The 20,819-nt window shown below is 42.4% G+C and overlaps 1 long non-coding RNA gene across 3 annotated transcripts; it reads left to right on the top strand.

The window, feature by feature from the left end:
* The first annotated feature begins 41 nt into the window (after positions 1-41).
* LOC137230916 (uncharacterized) lies at positions 42-15,885 on the top strand. 3 transcript variants are annotated; one of them, XR_010946308.1, is made up of 3 exons: positions 42-119; positions 1,038-1,198; positions 14,037-15,885. It is a non-coding gene; the product is annotated as an uncharacterized lncRNA (long non-coding RNA). The 3 variants fall into 3 exon arrangements; XR_010946307.1 differs by having other exon boundaries at positions 1,038-1,187; positions 14,037-15,884; XR_010946309.1 differs by lacking the exon at positions 14,037-15,885 and adding an exon at positions 13,280-14,027 and having other exon boundaries at positions 1,038-1,187.
* The last annotated feature ends 4,934 nt before the right edge of the window (positions 15,886-20,819 follow it).

Raw genomic sequence — 20,819 nt, 5'->3', positions numbered from 1 at the left:
AGGCTGACGTCATAGGGGCGGAGCCTTGAGACGCCCCGCCCCCGAGCCGCGGCGTCAGGGAGCCCGAGCAGCGGCGTCAGGGAGCCAGAACCGCTGCGGAGCGCGGTCAGCCCAGGCAGGTGGAGAGGAAGCAGGGGCAGGGCTTGCGCATGCTGTCCCGGGGCGGGGGCCGGGCTCTGGGCAACTCTCACCCTCCTCGCCTCCCGGGGCCCCCGGTGTAATAGGGTGAAAGCGGTCTGGGTAGACTGGAGGGTGTGTGTGTGTGTGTGTGTGTGTGTGTGTGTGTGTGTGTGTGTGTGTGTGTGTGTGTGTGTGTGTGTGTGTGTGTGTGTGTGTGTGTGTGTGTGTGTGTGTGTGTGTGTGTGTGTGTGTGTGTGTGTGTGTGTGTGTGTGTGTGTGTGTTTCTGTTGCGGTGCAGGTGGCGAGGAACAGCCTTGTCCCTGTGGGTGCGGAAAGTGGGGTGAGGGTGTTAGAGCAAATTTTACGGAAGAGTAGGGTTGGGATCCGCAGCTGCTCAGAGTTGGGAAGGAGATTGTCTCAGGTGCTCAGGGTACCTGCTTAATATTTTGGAAGGGGTGCCGACGACGTCTTCCAGCCTTCTTTGGTTTCCCTCGCCTGCCTGAAATCTCATGTTTAGAGGTTTTTTGTCGTGGTCCGAACGGGGGTTGGAAAAGAATTTCCAGACACAAGGCAGAATGTAAAGAATATAGAATTTATTAGAGGGAAGGGTCGCCGCCAGAACGGCGGGTCGACCTCCTAGTAGTCTGGGAGAGTCGAGCCAGAACATGTGCTATTGATCAGTTTTTATAACCAGAAAACAAAGGAATGGCCCGAGGTGAAAATTTCGTTTACTGATTGGTCAAGGCACATATACCTTCCTTCTATAGGGTGGGAGTGGGACAGGGCATATGCCTTTCCTTATTTGGGACAGGTCCCGTTGCCCAGGTGGGCTCAGAAATTTCCTAACCATTGCAACATGGTGGGGAGGGCGATTAAGAGTCCGGTAGGGGGTGTAACGCTGACACTTTTTCAGGCAGGGTCGTCCTTTGTCCTTGAAGCACCATTGTCCTTGGAGCACCACATTTTTTTTTTTTTTCCTGCTGGGTAATAGTGCTTCGGAAGAACTGGATAAACGTCATCAGTCACTCATACCTCTGTCAATTGGCTCATCTGACACTTCACTCCAGGTGCAGGGAAGGTATCTGGGCATGGGAGACAAACTGTCCACTTCACTGTTGTTGGGTGGTGGCATGTGCTTCAGACTATGTGCGTGTATGGGGGGCGGGGGGTGGGATGGAAGTCCCATCCTGTATCTGAAGATCTACCTTGGGACTAGAAATACCTCATTTTTTTAAAAAATTATTTATTTAATTAATTTATTTTTGGCTGCATTGGGTTTTCGTCGCTGCGTTTCTCTAGTTGCATCGAGTGGGGGCTACTCTTCGCTGTGGTGCGCGGGCTTCTCATTGCTGTGGCTTCTCTTGTTGCGGAGCATGGGCTCTAGGCACGTGGGCTTCAGTAGTTGTGGCTCGCGGGCTCTAGAGCGCAGGCTCAGTAGTTGTGGCGCATGGGCTTAGTTGCTCCGCGGCATGTGGGATCTTCCCGGACCAGGGCTCAAACCTGTGTCCCTTGCATTGGCAGGCGGATTCTTAACCACTGAGCCACCAGGGAAGCCCAGGACCTCATTTTTTGATGGTGGTCGGTGAAGGTCAGGGATGCACTGGCCACATGGATAGCGAAGAGTGGTATATGCAAGCCCAGCAGGACATATGGTCAGCCAGGGCCACCCTAAGTGGACAGCTCTTGTTGCCACACTCTTACATCAGCCTGGAGGAAGAGTCCCAGGGTTTTTAATGTGTGAGGATATTTTTTGCACCCTCTGTTGCTCAACTGAGAGATGAAAAGTTAGCCAATTGCTCAGAAGTACCCAGGCATGACCCGAGGGTGTGGCTGCTGTCTGAAATGACTTCTTAGTTCCCGTTGACCTTTACAAGGAGTATGCTGCGCTGTGTCTTTCTGAACTTGTCTTTACTTTTAGTTTTGTGTTGAATTGTAAGAGTTTACAATCTATACCCCCTCACCATTTTGCAGAAGGATCAGGATTTCTTAATTCATTCATATGACATACATTTAATGCATATCATTATGAACCTGGGGATATTATGTGCCTGCACATTGTTGAGGCTGAGGAAAAAATGGTGGTGAAAACAAGGTCCCTTTCCACAAGAAATGAACACTCAGCTAGAGACAGAAAGTGAACAGAGATTTTTAATATGCTGTGGTAAGTGCTTTGGGAAGGAAAATACAGGCTCACATGGGGACACAGGAGACAGACACTCTACCACAACTGGGGTCAAGGATAGGGAAGGTTTCCTGGAGGAGGTGACATCTAAGCTGAGACCTGAGGAATCAGTAGGAGGTAGCTGGGTGAAGAGGGGACAAGGAGGGTGTTCCAGACAGAGGGAAGTATATGCTTAGATATGAGGGAATATGGCATTTTTAAAAGAATCCTGTAAAGTGAGTAAATTAGCATTCCTATTTTAAGAAGAGGAAACCACTGTGACTGACACAGGTTAATGTTTTGCTCAGGGCAGAGTCAGCATTTGAATGTAGACTATTCCAGTGTATCCTGGTGCCTCAAAGAAAGCACCTAGAACAGAAGTTATGTCAGACATATGATTACTGTATCTTTTTCTTTTAAGAAATTCAGTGTTTATTTTGGTTTGTATTCAGTTATTCAATCTCAGTGTTGTGAAAAGTCCACCTAAGTAAGGTTCAGTGATTTCTGGTATTCATACCAGTATTGGGACAGATAATAGAAAGTAATTATAATAGTATCCTTTGCTTATTGAGCTCTTACTACGTATCAGTCATTCTGCTAAATACTTAATATGTTGTATCAGAGACTGGCTAGATGGTTAGCAATTCCATTTCCTCTTCCTGGGCACACATGACAACTACATTTCCTAGCTTGCTTTGCAATTAGGTGGAATATGTGACTGGGTTTTAACCAATGTAAAGTTGAATTGATGGGTGCTACTTCCTGGCCTGGCCTCTAACTCTGTCTTTGCTATTCTGTCAGCCAGTGGAGGGGGCCTAGTGGGGACTCCAAGGGGACTCCAAGGGGATGGAAGGAGCTTGGGTCCCTGAATCACCTCTTGGAGGGGAGCTATGCAGGAAAGACACCCAATCTACATCAGCCTGTGACTTGAGTGTGGGGCACACTCTTCTTGTAGGTAGCCACCGAGATTTTGGAATTTTTGTTATAGCAGCTAATGTTAACTACCCTGATTAATGTGCAAACATTGTCTCATTTAATCCTTATTACTACCCCCTCTAGACTGACATAATTATTAATGCTTTACAGACGGGGAAGTGAAGTCAGGGACAACATCACTTGTTTGCATCACTCAGCCACTTAGTGGCAGAGCTAAGATTACAATCCAGGTCTGTTTGACTCCAGAGCTCATACTTTTGCGACCATATAAAAAAATGCCCTTCCCAATCTTGGAAGAGTTCTTGGAAAAGACAAGTGTCTACTGAGTTGAGAGAGAGAAAGAGAGGAGGGTGTGGGTCGGGGAGGAGGAACAGCTCAGGGCTGAGTATGGTGGGAAGAGGGAAGGTGAGGAGCCCCAGAGAACATGTGGGCAGAGCCTTGCCCCCATGGCCACACTGGGAAAATTTTAGGACAAGTTTTGGGCTTTGGATGGTTCCGTTGTCCCATTTTCGCTCTACTTCACCTTGGTCTTCAGTTTGATGCTTCTGAATGGGCACCACTGTGGGGTAGGGTGGGCATCTGAGCGGCAGGAAGTCCAGCTCGAGTGTGGTAACAAACACGGCTTGCAGTTTCTGTCCCTGGACTAGTGATGAGGGAAGTTCCAGGCCTTGTGATCACTGTGTCAGAGCTAAACATAACAGGGGGAGAGACCTCAATGGAACCAACCCCGAGAAGAAATCAGAGAAAAGGAAGCTGCCTGGGGATACTTGGTAGTCACTGGGTCAAGGAGAATGACAGATGTGAGGGGAAGAGGTCATCAAGGGCCAGACCAGCCCCAGAAGGAGCCTTCTTGCTATTGGTTACAGAACCTAATTAACATTCACATCCATTCACCGTCTGCCTGGCTCTCTCCTGGATGAGAATAAAAGAGCTCACCAGGGACAGAACCCCCTTCTGAATGTCCTTCTCTCTTCTGTTCAGATGGTGGCTCAGACTTGAATGGAGAGTTGCTTGAATTTTAGTTGGGTGGGTAATAGGCCTCCCTAAAGGGTTTTGGGCAGGAGAGAGACATGACAGATTTGCATTTTAAATAGAAGAGGAAACCCAGAGTACAGAGGTAACTAGCTAAGGTGACTCAGCTAGTTAGTGGCAGAATCAAAACCCTGATCTGATTGAAGTTCAACTCTTTGCCTGACAGGCCCCGACAAATAGGCTTGTGGAACTATGAAGACCATGTGAATCACGTGTCATGTTTTGTGCCCCCTAGCAAAGAGAAAAGAGGAAGAAATACTGGTCTCCCGGGTGAGGGACCTCCCCTGCTAATTCTCTTGAATCAGCAGAGCTGGGGCCAAGGGCCATCTCAAGCCTGCAGTCTACTTGGGATATCATTCTTGGCCAGTGGCCAAGATCCACAAGGCTGCTGGGAGCAACATGTGGGCCTCAGAGACAGGAGACCCATTTCTCGCCCTAGCTTGGCCACTGCCAGGTGTGTGCCCTTGCACCAGTCCCTTTACCTCTATTAGCTAATGACAGGATTGGAAGAATTGTAACCTTCCTGGGCTGTTGCAAGGCCAGATACAGAAGTGTTCTGACAACTGATAAAGGCTTCCCAAATAAGAGGGAGTGTGGCTAGTAGAAATATTCAGCAGAAAGGCCTCATACTAACTAGAGGGGGCCAGTGCCCTTTCCCCTTGTCTGCATTCACTCATCCTTTCTCCAGGCTGTATGTTGTGCTGAACCCCACCCCACCCCAGGACAACTGGGGCCTTTGACCACACTTGGACTCCTCTTCGCCTCCAATCATCTTATCAGGAAGGGTGAGCACCTAGTCCATTGCCATTGCTCTCATGAACCTGGGTACGAGAGATTAAGAACGCTGACAAAAATATCCCATTCCCTTCAAGAAACAGCTGTGTTTTCCTTCTGTAGTCCAGATGACTTTGACTTCTCCAGTGTTTAGGGGTGTCATTTCCCTTTAATTGTAAACTTAACAGCAGTCTGAGCTCCTGTCCTACGAAGGGAAGAAGTTCATCTGCTCTTGGGCTTCCATTCCCAGAGAACTTGTGGGGTTCTCCAGGGAAGTCTCCCATGCCCAGGGCTCTCCTGGCAGTCTCACACCTCACCTCCTAGGGTCTCATGGTGCTGGGCTGCAGCTGCTCACTTCAGGTGTGGACACAGGGCCCATCACATTTTGACTTGCTGTTGGAGGCTTGCAAATAGCAGAAGTACCAAAGAGATAGTTTTCAGCCACTTTAAGAAGTAGCCACTCGGAGCTCCCACCAGTTTGGTCCCCTTCTGAAAACTTTCCTTAAGCTCCTGGCAGTCATTGTGGCAGGAAGAAACCAGTTAGCCTCCCACCTTTGGAAATCTCTAGGCCTCTCTGAACAACTTTCTTGCCTCCAGAGAAGGGAGAGGCCTTCCTTTCCCTGCTCAAAGCCCACTACTTCTTCTTCTTATTTCTCTCTTTAAGATGATTCACAGGAAGAGCATCAATATCCTTCAAGGGAAATTCCTAGCCCCACCCCAAGGTATAGTGTGGCTCCAGTGGCCCACAAAGGGCTAGTTGCTGGCGTATTTCCTTAAGTCTGCCTTAGCCTCAGATAACAGCACAGGTGGGACAGCATCTGTATGGCCCAGACAGTGGCATGTCAAGCATAATCCAGGGCCCTGCACAGCCATTCCTCCACGGAGGGGAAGAGACCAGGTTTGCCTGCTTCTCCTGTGCGTGTCTGGGCTCCTGGTCTTCTATGAGCAAAGCCACAACAAAGAACAGTGATTTTCAGGTGTGGGATGGGACAGTCTAAATTCAGCCTATTTTTCTAACTTCTCCAGGCCATGGATCTGCTAAGGAGATACTCAGTTGACATTGCCAAACAAAACCTCTAGACCTCGGTCTGAGGGACCTGTCTTGGGTCCACTACTGACGTCTGGGCCTTTGCCCAAAACTATGGGCATATGCTTACTTTCTATTGACATGACTAAGAAGGTTCACCCAGGACAGAGGGAGGCTCCCACCTAAAGATAAATCCTAATTACTACTCTGTGATATAGAAATTGCTTGTAACCCTTGAAATACAGTTTTTCAGTTTCAAGAATTTAAAGGTATCCATTCCACTGTACCTCTGGCAGCAGTAGGAGTGCGGGGTGGGAAGACCTAAAACTGGGGTGTAAGCCCCAGTTTGTCAGTTGTCATCTGTGCCTTTGGGCAGGTCACAAATTCCCCAGGTCTCAGGTTTCGTACCTATAATATAAAGATGATACCTCTTCTTACAGCCTATTGGGGTTGTCGAGAGGATTAATGTAAGCAAACGTTTGTTAAGTACCCTTGACTAGGTCCTGTGGGATACAAAAATTAGTCATACGCTGGCCTGATCAGGAGCATGTACTTTCAAGGGAGTTAAACCTGTAATAAATAACGTCTAAGGACCAGCTTAGATGTAAGGTGTCTTGTAAACTCTAAGGTGTAATACACATGTAGGGTATTAGTACTGCTGGTATTTTTCTTGTGGATTGGGTCTCCTTTCTGGTCACTGCCAGGCCAAACATATATTGACCAGGTCATAACCCAAAGCCTGTTCTCCCCGTCCCCTCATGGCTCCAAGAGATCTTGTTGCCCCTTGGAATCCTGGAATCCTTACGTGGCGGACAATTCATCTGTACCCCTGCTTCTCTTCCAGCACTTTCCCCAGGACATACTGGAAATAAGGCCTTTCCTCTTTCACAGAATTAATGACGAATACAAGAAATGATCATTGGAGGTCAGGCGGGCATAGTGCGTAGAAAGTGTGCACATGTTCCCAGTGGATGGGTGCGTGGGAGGGGAGCATGGAAGAGGGAAGTTCTACAGTCCGAGGGTGCAGTTCAAATTCTTATCATTTATAGGAAAATGAAAGTCAGAGAGGAGGAGCTCAGTTACATAGACAAGTTCACACCTCACCCCCAGATTCATTCTGTGGCCATCTGACCTTTTGGGACATAAGAGCAAGTGAGTTGTCCTTCTCACCTTGTTCCAAACTCTTTTTCACAAGCCAGCAGTTGGGTGACTGATGACAGGAAGTCCTGCTGGTCTTTCTGGTGGCCAGTAGCCCTTCCTTTCTGCCTGCACGAACCTGCCCTTCTCTCCCCCCTCAGCCCCTCCTCCCAGACACCAAAGGAACCCAAGTGGAAAATTCTCAGGACCCATGAGAGAAAAATGAGCATTTCTTCTGCAGCTTTTTAGAGTTCTTGAATATGGTGAGGTTCCTTCACCCTTCTTAGAACTTCGGTTTGGTAAACACATTTTTTTTAACACATAAAAATTCTTTGATGAAGTAATAAGTGTTCAGAAATATATACCATTTATCAACACTTCGATGTACGGTAGGAAGCTCCAAAGAGGTGACTCATGTTTAATGTTACCAATTGTGGAAATTCTAAGCCTAATTTCAGAAAGCTGAAGTGAATAAATGCTCTGGGGTTCATGAAAGTTTTGTAAGTGGTCACTACCTGTGTCCACATTTATAAATTAACAGAAGGCTTTCCATGTGAGTCCTGGATACTTGCCCATCCATTGTTCTCAGGAGACGCTCCCTGTGCAATCATATAATGAGCTACTTCTTCTGGCTCCTGGAGTAGAGGCCTCTTTCCATGACATGTGTTCTTGTGCTCAGGACTCAATTCTTTCCCCCTCTCCATTTAACGTTCCTCCCCACACCAACTCTGGTCCTTACATACTAAAGCATAAGTCAGTAACTCAGCTCCTCTGAGGTCCCACTTTGATAACCAAGTCCATTATTGCCACATCTTCCTCACGGCCCTTCTCCCTCTTGGGTCAACAGCTTGAATCTGCTAGTATTCATTGAGTACTTGCTCTGTGTCAGCCACTGTGATTAGCACCGGGGGACAAAAATGAAAAAGAGACTGTGTTTGCCTTGGAGGATGCTTAGTTTGAAAGCGAGGGGAAAAGGAAACCTAGCGTTTATTTTTGTGCTGCCTAATGCGCTGTTATTACTTCATCTGATCCTTTCTGAGGTATTCTTTTCTCATTTTACAGAGGAGGAAACTGAGAGGTTATATGATTTTCCCAAGGTTACTCAGCAAATGGTCCAGTCCAGGCCTGTCTGACCCTACATCACCACTCTCCTCTTCGCCCCTACTCCCACCAGCCACAGGCAAAAAGAAGCAGATGGGACGTTCCAGCTGTAGGTCAGTTGGGAGGTTGCCAGGCAAAGAACTAGGTTGAGGCCTGTTGGCAGGTGTTTGGGTACAACCACGTCCCCCTGTGAGAGACCCAGAACCCAAGGCAGCCAGGGTGAGGTGTATGTGTCAAATCTCCCTGTCTCTTTAATTACAAGAATTTCTCAGGAACCTAAATGTGATTACATGTAGGACTCATTTTTTTTAAAGGAATAGTTTTATTTTATTTTATCTTATCATTTTATTTTATTTTATATTTTATTTTATTTTATTTTTTGACTGTACCGTGCAGCATGTGGGATCTTAGTTCCCTGACCAGGGAGTGAACCTGTGCCCCCTGCAGTGGAAACTCATAATCTTAACCACTGGACCACCAGGGAAGTCCATGTCGGACTCATTTTGATGATCCTTAATTTAATCACATCTGCAAAGACCCTGTTTCCATAGGAGGGACCATTCATAGGTTCCAGGGATTAGGACATGGATAGCTTCTGGAGAGCCATTTTCATCTTACCACAGTGACCAGTTTCAACATTCATTTCTGTATTCATTCAATCATACCTTGATTGAACATATACTTATTGAGCATTTACTCAATACCGGACACTGCAGGACACTGGGAAGACATGGTGAGCGAAGCAGAGCCTTCTCATAGCCTTACGGTTTAGAAGTGGAGATGGGCGTTGATCAAATAATCATCTATATAATATGCAAAATTGCAACTGTGGTAAGTGCTATGAGAGTCCATAATTGGGACCTGACCTGGTGACAAAGGCCCAAGAGAACTTCTATGAGGAGGTGCTGCTTGAGTTGAAATCTGAGGGACGAGTTGGGGTCACCAGGTTAAGAGGGGAGGGAAGAGTGTTGCAGGCAGAGGGAACAGATGGCGGGACCAGGGCATGACCAGCACCGGCAGGATGTGCAGGGCTTGGGGTGGGGCCCACGGGGAGAGGGGTGTGGGTTTCAGGCACTGTGTGAGGGGGTCAGTCTGTTGTGCCTTCTCCCCATGCTTTAGACCAGTCCTAACTCGTGGCCCCTGCCTGGTATCCTAGAACCCTTCCTCCCCGTTCCTCCCTCAGGCCTCATCCTCTCACTTCCTGCCCAGTATGCCATGTGGTTTAGCAAGGAAACCGCCTGAACTCAGTGTTAAGGGCAGACCTCTAAGCTTTGATCAACAAAAAATTCATAAGAGCCTACTGTGTGGCAGACATTGTGTCGGGAGTTACAGAGATGAAGACAAGAAAGTGACATTCTTCTGGCCCTTGAGGCAAGAGACTATAGGGTGGAGGGGAAAGCATGAGGGCTTGAATGCTGAATAGCCTGTTGACCTGCATTGAATCTCATTTCTACTACTTACTGCTGTGTGGTCTTGGGAGAATGACTTCACCTCTCTGTACTTCAGTCTCTTTCAGGAGCACTTAAGTCAACCAACTTTTAATATAGCCCCACTGTGTGCTAGGCAGTAGGCCAAGTGCTGGCAACCCTCAGAGACCTGTCTGGCTGGGAGCAGAACACTGAGGTTGATTGTTTCCTCTCCTGGGACTCCAGATCCAGTTCTGCTGCCTGCAGTGCTTGATCCAAATGGGTTTCCGGGGTAGATGCCACCAAGTGGTTTCTGCACAGGGGCCCCACGCCAGGCATAGTGTTCCAGGAGATGGCAGTCAGATGAATGTTCTGGGAGTGTGGACCCATCTGGCCTTCTTCCTGCCTCCTCTTCCCTCCTTCCTGCCTCCTCTTCCCTCCTTCTGCAGAATATTCGACACTGTCTCCAGAGAACCCTCTTTGATAAACACTAGTCATTCCAGGCTTGTGCGTCACCCCCAACTTTGCGGAGTACTCTTTTGGCCAACAATTTTCATCTACATCTTTGTTTATTGGCCAGTATTACTAGGTGCCTCAACTTGATGTTTTGGTAATGACACTGGCCCTAGTCTTTTCCATCAAACCATCTGTGTGAATAGGCCAAGACGGGGTCAGACAACTTGCTAACTCTACTGAGTTTGGCAAATCGCTTTACATCTTTAAGCCTCCATTTCTATGGTAAAGTGAAAATATAAGTCCCTTGTCATCCTTCCAGGGCTTCTGTGAATATCAAATGATATTCTGCCCCCGCGTCCTGTTTTTACTCCATTGTGGTGCCCAAGATGAGGTTTAGGGTGGGGTGAGGAAGAGCAAAACCTTGAGCATTGAGTGGTTGAACTCTCTAAAATCAGCTGAGCCTTATTGATACCCATGATTCCTCCTCTAAGGGCTGTTGTGGGTGCAGGTGGGTTAACTGCCCAGAAGCTGTCTTGTTAGGTTTCTTTTCCAACCATAGTGGCTTTTGAGTCTTCAATTCCCTCCCTGCTCTCTCACCTTTGAACATCTGGGTGGGGAATTTTGTTCAGAGTGTGAAACAGTCTTCTAGATCGCTCAGGTCTCCATAGGTGTGAGGAGTTGTTTTTGTCCTTTGGCGAGAAGGCATTTTCCATGTGAGCAGAGGTGTGAGGCTGTGACCCCTCATGCCCTGGGGCTGCTCTGTGCCTGAGAGTTCAGGCACCCATGGGAAGCCATGGAACTGGATTCTGGGGTAGGCTTTGGGGCAGGCTGAGGAGCCCGCCTAGTTACTACACAACCAGGCCCAGCAGGGAAGGGAGGATAGACGGCCTCAGACACAGGCTGAGAAATGTGTGAAGGAGAGGATTCAGAGCAGGGTCCACCAAGCAGCACAAAATCTGGGTGGACAGTCTATGGAAATTCACTCCAATTTTTAGGGTATGGTGTGCAAGGCATAGCCAGGAATACCATGGGGTTCACAAGTAGAGTAACTCTGAGTCTCAGTTTCTTTATCAATGAAATGAGAATAATAGTATTTATTGTATACGGTTATTGCAAGGATTAAATGAAATTAAATACATAGAAGTTGTTTAGTACAGTGCATGGTGCATAAATGTCCAACAGATGTTAGATGTGGGAAGGTCTAGTTCAGGTAATGGTGGAATAGTTTGTACTGGATAACCCTCTGGCTGCTAACAGTGATAAGCTCTGAGCAAAAATATGGAAAATCCCAACTAAAGAGACAAATCTCCCATGTAGAAGAATTTCAAATCATTTATGTAAATACTCGACCCTCAATGAGCAACACTGCTTACTCCTTAAGTGTGGGCTGTGCATGGTGACTTTCTTTCAGAGGACAGTATGGCAAGAGGGGGAAAAGAGTAACTTTATAGTGGCGAAACCTGACAATCACTAACTCACACAGGTGATCAAGGTCAACATCAACAGTGATATCAAAGTCATGTTGACAGTACCTGCCCTTGATAGGATGTGATGAGAATAGTACTTTGCCTCTGTGGTCTTCTTCTCCAGAGCCTGTAATTCCAGTATAGCCATGAGGAAAACATCAAACAAATTCCAACAGAGAGGCATTCTACAAAATATCAGACCAGTACTCCTCAAAACTGTCAAGGTCATCAAAAACAAGAAAGCTCTGAGAAACTGTCCCAGCTAAGAGGAGCTTAAGGAGACATGATGACTAAATGTAATGTGATATGGCAACCAATATAATGTAGTACCCTGGATGGGATCCTGGAACAGAAAAAGGACATCAAGTAAAAACTAAGGAAATATGAATAACGTATGAATTTTAGTTAATGAAAATGTATCAACATTGGTTCATTAATTGTAATCAAATGTTCTCATATTAATAATAGGGGAAAATGGTGTGGGGTGAAATTTCTTTCAGCTTTTGTATAACTGAAAATATCTTTATTGTAGCTTTATTTATTTATTTATTTATTTATTTATTTGCGGTACGTGGGCCTCTCACTGTTGTGGCCTCTCCCGTTGTGGAGCACAGGCTCCGGACGCGCAGGCTCAGCGGCCATGGCTCACGGGCCCAGCCGCTCCGCGGCACGTGGGATCTGCCCGGACCGGGACATGAACCCGTGTCCCCTGCATCGGCAGGCGGACTCTCAACCACTGTGCCACCAGGGAAGCCCTCCTGTCAGTTCTTTAAAGGTGTTGCTCCATAGTCTTCTTGTTTACATTGGTTCTGATGTGACATATCCTTATCTTAATCTTTCCTTTGTATGTAACATGTCCTTCTTCGACTGCATTTAAAATTTTCTCTTTAACATTGGTACTGAGAAATTTGATTATAATGTGCCTTGGTGTAGTTTTCTACATGTTTCTTGTGCTCAGATTTTTTGTTTGGTTGGTTGATTTCTTAGACCTGTGGGTTTATAATTTTCATTAAATTTGGAAAATTTTGCTAGCATTTCTTCAAATATTTTTCTGTTTACCCCTTCTCTCATCTCCTTCAGGAATTTTTCAGGGAGTCCAATCTTAGGCCATTTGAAGCTGGCCTACAGCTCACTGGTATTCTTTTCTTTTCTTTTCTTTTGTGGCTATTTTTTCCTCTGTGTTTCATTTTGGGTAGTTTCTATTGCTATGCCTTCACGTTCACTGATCTTTTATTCTACAGTGTCTAATCTGCTGTTAATCCCATTCAGTGTATTTTTCATTTATGATATTGTAGTTTTCATCTCTAGAAGTTAGAATTGAGATTTTTAAAAATAAAAGTATCTTGGTCTCTACTTAACTTTTTGAACCTATGAAGTACAGCTATAATAATTGTCTTAATGTCTTTCTCTACCAATTCTGGCATCTGTGTCAGTTCTGGGTTGTTTCAATTGATTGATTGTTTCATCATCATGGGTCATGTTTTCCTGTTTCTCTGCATGGCTTATAATCTTTGGTTGTATGCCAGCCATTGTGAATTTTATATTGTTGGGTGCTGGCTATTTTTGTATTCCTATAATTATTATTGAGTTGTGTTCTGGGATGCAATTAAGTTTACTTAGCAAAAGTTTTATCCTTTTGTGTCTTGCTTTCGTGATTTCTTAGGTGAGTCTGGCAAATATTCTCCTCTGTTGAGGCAAGACTACCCTGAGAACTGTACCCATTGCCCTGTGGATTATTAGTTTCTCCAGTCTGGATAGTGGGGACAGGTACTGTTTCCAGTTTGTGTGAGCATCAGGTACAGTTCAGTCTTATTCTTTCAGATGGTTCTTTGCATGGCCTCTGGTAGTTTCGTCTTTTGGACACACTAATCAGTACTCTGCTGAATACTTGAAGGGAACCTCCTTCAGATTTTTGATGTTCTCTCTGCGTGTAGCTCTCTCCTCTCTGGTATTCCATCCTATGAACCCCAGCTGCATAGGCTCTACCTGAGTTCCCCCTCCCTGTGCTATGGCCTGGAAACTCTCTCAAGGCAACATGTTGGGGCAATCATAGGGCTTTCAGGGTTCTTGTCTTTTGTTGCCTGAATTTCAAGATCCTGAAAATCTGTATATATATATATATTTAAATATATATATTTACATATATTTTTTCCATGTGGGGGGCAGTGGTTGTTTCAGGTGGGAAGGTAAAATGGTCCCTGTTACTCTATCTTGTCCAGAAGCGAAAGTTCTCACTTTCATTTTAGAAGGACATTTTTGCTGATTATAGAATTCTAGGTTGACAGTTATTTTCTGTCAGCACCTTAAAAATATCATTCCCTGGTCTTCTGGTTTCTCTTGTTTCTGTTAAAAAGTGTATTAGTTTTGTAGGGCTGCCATAACAAAATAACTTTTAAACAACAGAAATTTATTTCTCACAGTTCTGGAGGCAAGAAGTCCAAGATCAAGATGTCAGCAGGGTTCCACAAAATGGGGGAAAATACTTGCAAATGATGTGACCGACAAGGGATTAATCTCCAAAATATACAAACAGCTCATGCAGCTCTATGTCAAAAAAACAAACAACCCAATCAAAAAATGGGCAGAAGACCTAAATAGGCATTTCTCCAAAGAAGACATAGAGATGGCCAAGAAGCATATGAAAAGATGCTCAACATCACTAATCATTAGAGAAATGCAAATCAAAACTCCAGTGAGGTATCACCTCACACCAGTCAGAATGTCCATCATCAAAAAGTCTACAAACAGTAAATGCTGGAGAGGTTGTGGAGAAAAGGGAACCCTCCTACACTGTTGGTGGGTTTGTAAATTAGTACATCCCCTATGGAGAACAGTATGGAGGCTCCTTAAAAAACTTAAAATAGAACTACTGTATGACCCAGCAATCCCACTCCTGGCATACATCCAGAGTAAACGATAATCCAAAAGGATACATGCACCCCAATGTTTATTGCAGCACTATTTACAATAGCCAAGACATGGAAGCAACCTAAATATCCATTGACAGAGGAACGGGTGAAGAAGATGTGGTACATATATACAATGGAATATTACTTAGCCATAAAAAATAATGAAATAATGCCATTTGCAGCAACATGGATGGACCTAGAGATTATCATACTAAGTGAAGTAAGTCAGAGAAAGACAAATATATGATATCACTCATATGTGGACTCTAATTATTTAAAAAAGGTACAAATGAACTTATTTACAAAACAGACTTACAGATATTGAAAACAAACTTATGGTTACCAAAGGGGAAACATGGGGGGGTGGATAAATCAGGAGCTTGGTATGAACACACGCTGCTATATATAAGATAGATAACCATCAAGGATCTACTGTATAACACAGAGAACACTATTCAATATTCTGTGATAACCTGTATGAGTAAAGAATCTACAAAAGAATGAATGTATGTATATGTATAAGTGAATCACTTTGCTGTACACCTGAAACTAACACAACATTGTAAATAAATTCTACCCCAATAAAATTAAAACATTAAAAAAAGAAGATGTCAGCAGGGTTGGTTTCTTCTGAGGCCTCTTTCTTTGGATTGCTGATGGCTGTCTTCTCCCTGTACCTTCACATGGTCTTTCCTCTGTAAATGTTTGTGTTCAAATCTCCTCTTCTTATAAGGACACCAGTCATTTTGGTTTTCTTGGAATATACCCTGATTGGGGTTTGTTGAGCTTCTTAAGAATTCTGCTCATTCACTCAGACACTCATCTTTTATTCAGAATTCTTGTGTCTAGTGTCAGCTTCATCTGCCTGCCCCATTCCCGAGATTTTGTATTCCCTGGTTCCTTATAGCTGGCTCCTTGACTCTCCCATTTTGAAAGTTCATCCCTTTCCAAGTACCCTAAGGACAGGTAGTCCTAACAAACCATAACATTTTGAAGCATTCATATTCCCAAACAATGGGATTTTGAAATGATCTCATTTTAAATTAGAAATGTTTTTCTTCTACAAAGCAGTTCATATTTATTAAAGAAAATTTGGAAGTACAGAAAAGTTTACAAAGAAGGAAAAATAAATCACCCATAGTCCCATGACATAGTTTCCACTTTGTTTTTTTTAAATGTTTTTATTTTCTCTTTCAGTTTTATTGGGATATAATTGACATACAGCATTGTATATATTTAAGGTGTATAGCACAATGACTTGCATGTATTGCAATGTGGTTAGCACAATAAGTTTAGTTAACATCAACCATCTCACACAGATACAAAAAAGAAAAACATTTTTTTCCTTGTGATGAGAACTTTTAGGGTCTGCTCTCTTAGCAGCTCTCAAATGTACCCTACAGCAGTGTTAACAGCAGTCATCATGTTGTGCATCTCATCCCTAGTACTCATTTATCTTGTAACTGGAAGTTGGTACCTTTTGACCACCTTCATTCAATTCCTCCACCCCCACCCTCTTGCCTCTGGTAACCACAAATATGATCTCTTTTTCTATGAACTTGGTTGTTTTGTTTTTTTAGATTTCACATTTAAGTGAGACCATACAGCATTTCTCTTCCTCTGTCTGACTTTTTCACTTAGCATGATGCCCTCTAGGCCCTTTCGTGTTGTTACAAATGGCAGGACTATTTTTTTTATGGCTGAATAGTATTCATTGCATATATATACACCACAATTTCTTTATTCATTCATTGTTGATGGATATTTAGGTTATTTTCATTTTTAGATAGTGTAAATAATGCTGCAGTGAACATGGGGGTGCAGATATCTCTTCAACATAATGATTTTGTTTTCTTCAAATATATACCCAGAAGTAGAATTGCTGGATCAGATGGTATGAGGGACCTCCATAGTGTTTTCCATAGTGGCTGTACCAGTTTACAATCCCACCAACAATGCACAAGGGTTCCCTTTACTCCACATCCTTGCCAGTATTTGTCTCTTACGTTTTTTTTTAATAGGAAATTTATTGATGGAAATCTCATATTTTTTCATTAGATTACACATCATTTATTACTTGTTTCTTTAATTTATTTTTTAATTATTTTATTTTATTTTATTTTTTGGCTGTGTTGGGTCTTCATTGCGATGAGCAGGCTTTCTCTAGTTGGGGTGAGCGGGGGCTGCTCTTCATTGCGGTGCGTGGGCTTCTCATTGTGGTGGCTTCTCTTGTTGTGGAGCATGGGCTCTAGGCATGCGGGCTTCAGTAGTTGCAACATGTGGGCTCAGTAGTTGTGGCTCAGGGGCTCTAGAGCACAGGCTCAGTATTTGTGATGCACGGGCTCAGTTGCTCTGCAGCATGTGGGATCTTCCCGGACTAGGGATCGAACCAGTGTTCCCTGCATTGGCAGGCGGATCCTTAACCACTGCACCACCAGGGAAGTCCCTCTTATGTTTTTTTATTATAGCCATTCTGATAGGTGTGAGGTGATACCTCATTGTGGTTTCGATTTGCATTTCCCTAATGGTTAGTGATGTTGAGCCCCTTTTTAATGTACCTTTGGCCATTTGAATATCTTCTTTGGGAGAATGTCTATTCAGGCCCTTTGCCCATTTTTAAATTGGATTATTAATTTTCCTGCTAATGAGTTGTATGTTATTTATGTATTTTGGATATTAACCCCTTATCAGATGTGTGATTTGAAATATTTTCTCCCATTCTGTAAGTTGCATTTTCACTTTGTTGATTGTTTCTTTGGCTGTGTAGAAGCGTTTTAGTTTGACGTAGCCCTATTTGTCTATTTTTTATTTTGTTGCCTTTGCTTTTGGTGTCATATCAAAAAAAAAAAAACGTTGTCAAGACCCATTTCAAATAGATTTTTTCCCTCTGTTTTCTTCTAGGAGTTTTATGATTTCAGGTCTTACATTTAAGTCTGCAATCCAATTTTAGTTCATTTTTCTGAGTGGTGTAATATACAGATCTAGCTTTATTTTTTTACATGTGAACATCCAGTTTTCCCAGCACCATTTATTGAAGAGACTGTCTTTTCTTCATTGAGTATTCTTGGCTTTCTTGTCAAATATTAGTTGCCCGTATATTCATGGGTTTATTTCTGGCCTCTTAGCTCTGCTCCACTGGTCAATGTGTCTGTTTTTATGACACAGCCATACTGTTTTTATTACTATAGCTTTATAATATAGTTTGAAATCAGGAAATGTGATACCTCCCACTTCTTCTCATAAAAGAATGCTTTGGCTATTCAGGGTCTTTTGTGGTTTCATATAAATTTTAAGATTGATTTTTCTATTTCCATAAGAAGTGCCATTGGAATCTTGATAGGAATTACACTGAATCTGTAGGTGGCTTTGAATATTATAGACATTTTATTGATATTAATTTCTCCAATCCATGAACACAGGATATCTTTCCATTTATTTGTGTCTTCTTTGATTTCTTTCATCAATGTCTTATAGTTTTCAGTGTAGAAAATTTTCATCTCCTTGGTTAAATTTATTCCTAAATATTCTGTTGTTTTGATGCTGTCGTAAATGAGATTGTTATCTTTATTTCTTTGTCAGGTAATTTCTTGATAGTGTATAGAAACACTACTGATTTTTGTATGTTAGTTTTGTGTCCTGCAACTTAGTGAATTCACTGATTAGATCTAACAGCTGTGTGTGTGTGTGTGTGTGTGTGTAGTCTAGGATTTTCTAGATATGAAATCATGTCATCTGCAAATAGAGACAATTTTACTTCTTCCCTTCCAATTCTGATTGGAATTGTTGTTTATTTCTCTTTCTTGCCTGACTGCTCTGGCTAGGACTTCCAATACTATGTTGAATAGGAGTGGTGAGAGTGGGCACCCTTATTTCTGATCTTAGAGGAAAAGCTTTCAAACTTTTAACATTGAATTTGATGTTAGCTGTGGACTTATCATATATGACCTTTATTTATGGTGAGGTATGTTCCTCCCATGTCTAATTTGTTGACAGTTTTTATCACGAACAGATGTTGAATTTCGTTGAATACTTTTTCTGCGTCTATTGAGATGATCATATGATTTTTATTTTATTCTATTAATGTAATATATCACATTTATTGATTTGCATATGTTGAACTATCCTTGCATACCAGGGATAAATCCCACTTGATTATGGTGAATGATCTCTTTAATGTGCTGCTGAATTTGGTTGCTAGTATTTTATTGAGAATTTTTGCATTTATATTCATAAGGGATATTGACCTATAGTTTTCTTTTCTTTTAGTATTCTTGTCTGGCTTTGGTTTTTGGCTGCCTTCATCAAATGACTTTGGGTTAACCCAACTCCTCTTTGAGTTTTTGGAAGAGTTTGAGAAGAGTTGGCATTAATTCTTACTTAAATGTTTGGTAAAATTCACCAACGAAGCCATCTGGATTTAGGCTTTTCTTTGTTGGGAGATATTTGGTTACTGATTCAATCTCCTTACTAGTAATTGGTCTGTTCAGATTTTCTATTTCTTCATGATTCAGTCTTGGTAGGTTGTATGTTTCCAAGAATTTATCCATTTCTTCTAGGTTGTCCAGTTTGTTGGTATATAATTGTTGATAGTAGCCTAATTTGATCCTTTGTACTTCTGTGGTATCAGTTGTAATGTCTCCTCTTTCATTAATAGTTTTGTTGATTTGGGTCCTCTCTCTTTTTCCCTTGGTTAGTCTAGCTGAAGTTTTGTCAATTTTGTTTGTCTTTTCAAAGAATGAATTCTCAACTTTGTTAATCTTTTCTACTGTTTTCCTATTCTCTATTTCACTTTCTGCTCTAATCTTTATTATTTCCTTCCTTTTGCTAATTTTGGGGTTAATTTTTTCTTTTTCTACTTCCTTGAGGTGTAAAATTAAGTCATTTATATGGGATCTTTCCATTTTCTCAATGTATGCATTTATAACTATAAAATTCCTTCATAGAATTGTTTTTGCTGTATCACATAAATTTTGGCATGTTGTGTTTCCATTTTCATTTGTCTCAAGATATTTTTCTATTTCTCCTTTAATTTCTTCTTTCATCCATTGGTTGTTCAGGAGAGTTTTGTTTAATTTCCATATATTTTTGAACTTTCCAGTTTTTAACTCTAGTTACTAACTCTCCTGTTATTGATTTCTAGTTTCATACCATTGTGGTTGGAGAAGATATTTGGTATGATTTCAATTTTGAATTTGCTAAGACTTGTTTTGTGGTCTAACATGTGGTATGTCCTAGAAAATGTTCCATGTGCGCTTAGGAAGAATATATGTTCTGCTATTGTTGGATAGATTGTTCTGTGTATGACTATTAGGTACATTTGATCTATAGTCCTGCTCAAATCTGCTGTTTCCTTATTGATTCTCAGTCTGGATGATCTATCCATTGTTGAGAGTGGGATATTAAAGTCTCCAACTATTGCTGTTTATTTCTCCTTTTAGTTCTGTTAGTATTTCTTTATATATTTGGGTGCTCTGATGTTTGGTGCATAAATATTTATAATTGTTATATCTTCTTGATGAATTGACCCCTTTATCATTATATAATGGCTTTCTTTGTCTCCTTTTACCATTTTTAGTTTAAAGTCTATTTTATCTGAAATTTACAAATAACTCATGCAGCTTAATATCATCAAAACCAACAACCCAATCAAAAAATGGGCAGAAGACCTAAATATACATTTCTCCAAAGAAGACATACAGATGGCCGAGGCACATGAAAAAATGTTCAACATCACTAATTATTAGAGAAATGCAAATCAAAACTACAATGAGATATCACCTCACACCAGTCAAAATGGCTATCATCAAAAAATCCACAAACAGTAAATGCTGAAGAGGGTGTGGAGAGAAGGGAACCCTCCTACACTGTTGGCGGGAATGTAAATTGGTACAGCCACTATGGAGAACAGTATGGAGGTTCCTTAAAAAACTAAAAATAGAGCTACCATATGATCCAGCAATCCCACTCCTAGGCATATATCCATAGAAAAACATGGTCTGAAAGGATACATGCACTCCAATGTTCATTGCAACACTGTTTACAATAGCCAAGACATGGGAAGCAACCTAAATGTCCATCAAAAGTGGAATGGATAAAGAAGGTGGGGGGCACATATATACAATGGAATATTACTCAGCCATTAAAAATAATGAAATAATGCCATTTGCAGCAACATGGATGGACCTAGAGATTGTCATACTGAGTGAAGTAAGTCAGATAGAGAAAGAGAAATATTGTATGATATCACTTATATGTGGAATCTAAAAATAAATATACAAACGAACTTATTAACAA

Source organism: Pseudorca crassidens, chromosome 9 (assembly GCF_039906515.1).
Source record: "Pseudorca crassidens isolate mPseCra1 chromosome 9, mPseCra1.hap1, whole genome shotgun sequence".
Classification (NCBI taxonomy): Eukaryota; Metazoa; Chordata; class Mammalia; order Artiodactyla; family Delphinidae; genus Pseudorca; species Pseudorca crassidens.
This window is presented reverse-complemented; position numbering and strand designations above follow the sequence as displayed.